The 2,176-nt window shown below is 51.5% G+C and overlaps 1 non-coding gene across 1 annotated transcript; it reads left to right on the top strand.

The window, feature by feature from the left end:
- The first annotated feature begins 1,867 nt into the window (after positions 1-1,867).
- On the top strand, positions 1,868-1,941 carry TRNAN-GUU (transfer RNA asparagine (anticodon GUU)). Its single transcript has one exon. It is a non-coding gene; the product is annotated as a tRNA-Asn (tRNA).
- The last annotated feature ends 235 nt before the right edge of the window (positions 1,942-2,176 follow it).

Raw genomic sequence — 2,176 nt, 5'->3', positions numbered from 1 at the left:
TATCTGTAAACACTTAGAAATGCGAAACAGTAAAATACCACATACACAGGAAGTGCCCCTTTTCTGTAATCATTCAGTTCTACCAATTATTTGGCAATAAATCACAACGCAAACCGGCAGGACACCTTTAGTGTGCCAATTCAGTTAACATACCCAGCAGTAAAAGAGGCAATAAATCACAGCATATGCGTATTGTTTATACCCACTTTCAATATCGCCTATTCTAATACTGATAGGGCTTCACTGTTTATATTACCCTCTAACCCTTTGTGTACTGGTGGCCTGCACAGGGATATAAAATATACAATCTTAAATATTTGCTTTAAATTGGCAAACACCGTTTGTGCAACACCCCTCACTTATACAATCATTGTGTTATTGCAGTGCACCTTATTTACGATTAACCAACAATTGGACCAGATGAGGAGACTCTTCCTGTCTCCCCTCCGCTCTCTGCCCCAGATGTCCCTGCTTAACAATACCAAATGCCCAGATGCTCGGCCTCCTGCGCTACCAAAGGCTGTTCAATAAATATGACCGCCTCGCTTTTTAGCCCAGCAACGCGGAGCCTACAATTTCCCTGTGTCTCCGGGCAGCGCGCCAGCAATTACCGTCCCCCCGCTCACAGCCGGTACTATAATCACACCTCACTGTAAAATGGGCAGCGCGCCAACAACTTCGATCAATTATGCTTGCGGTAACATTCACTTTACGTGGGCAGTGCGCCAACAATTACCGTCCCCTGCTCACCGCCGTTAGCCCGCTTCTCGTGGCTGCGGAGCCCCTCCCGCCCCGCAAAATACCTCTAATCTTCACGCGCCGCGCTCCCGTAGGCGTCCGACTCTGCCTTCCCCGACCTCGCTGAGCTCACAGGGTCCCTTCGTAGGCTCTGATCACGCGTCGCGCTCTCTCGCTGGAATTGCCCGGCCTCTGGGATCTGCAACAACTCGCCCGGCCTCTGGGATCTGCAACAACTCGCCCGGTCTCTGGGATCCGCACCAAAACCACGACGACTCGTGCTCTCGCTGCTCCAACGCACCGTCGCGTTCTTCTTTGCTGCAGAGAACCTAAAAGAAAAACTAAAAGGAAAATTAAACGGCCCCACGGTGGGGCGAGGAGCGAGCCTGGGGAGCGCGGGCACAAAGAGGCCGCTTCCCGCGCTCCCCAGGCTCTTAACCCCTTCGCTGCCGCGACCCCGCCCCCTCGCCCCGGAAGCACACCAGTACTTCCGGGGCGAGGGGGGCGGGGAACGCGGCCCCGAAGGGGACGGGTTATGGGAGGGACCGGGCCCCGCCATGCTTGCGTGGGGGCCTATTGGCCCCCCCTTGTATTTCTTGAGTTTTTCTCTCGAGTATGACGTTGTTGCGGGGCTCCTTCTCCACGTCTGCTCTTTGAACGTCTAATAGACTTTGGCAGAAAACTAATCCCGAGTTAAACCCCTGGACTGCTGATAAGAGAGTGAATGCAGTGACGTCACCAGTGCGTCATTAGTTCTAGTGCAAGGAAGGAGATACTCACCTGGTGCTGTTTGAATTGTGAAATGAAGCAGTAATCAGGCTCCAGTGGTCCCCTCAGCTCTCTGGCCCTAGTGCCACTGCACCTGCTGCACCAGTGGGAGCCACGCCCCCGGGAGAGGGAAAGGTACGCCGAGAAGCGTGAGAAGGAGCTAATGAACAGCACAGCAACGAGGCAGAGGAGGGAGGGGGGAGCGACCGCGGGGAATGGAAGAGAAATGTGACTTCTGCGCTCGTCTCATGGTATTCTAGCTCTCCACTAATATATCTACTCAGATAATTTCCGTGGAACAGAACTGTGAGACATATCTAGAAGACACACAGGGAGAATCAGTCTCCCTGCGAAGTCATCAGTCTCTGTGGCGCAATCGGTTAGCGCGTTCGGCTGTTAACCGAAAGGTTGGTGGTTCAAGCCCACCCAGGGACGAAGATTTTCTTTACTAACCTCATCTGTTACAGTCATGTGCAAATACTGTTGCTAAAGTGCGCTGTTATTTATTTATTTATTTATTAAAATTTTTTTTTATTGAATTGAATAAGTTTCACATGTACATTGTATACAGTTGACTTTCTTGGGCTGCTTTACATGTATGCTGCTCAGTGGTAGCAAAGAGAGAGAGAAAGAAAGAAGAAAAGAGAGGGGGGGGTTGTTGTGGGGGGGG

The sequence above is a fragment of the Lissotriton helveticus genome, chromosome 12 (genome assembly GCF_964261635.1).
Source record: "Lissotriton helveticus chromosome 12, aLisHel1.1, whole genome shotgun sequence".
NCBI classification, from domain to species: Eukaryota; Metazoa; Chordata; class Amphibia; order Caudata; family Salamandridae; genus Lissotriton; species Lissotriton helveticus.
The sequence above is the reverse complement of the archived record's forward strand: the minus strand, read 5'-3'. Positions and strand labels throughout refer to the sequence as shown.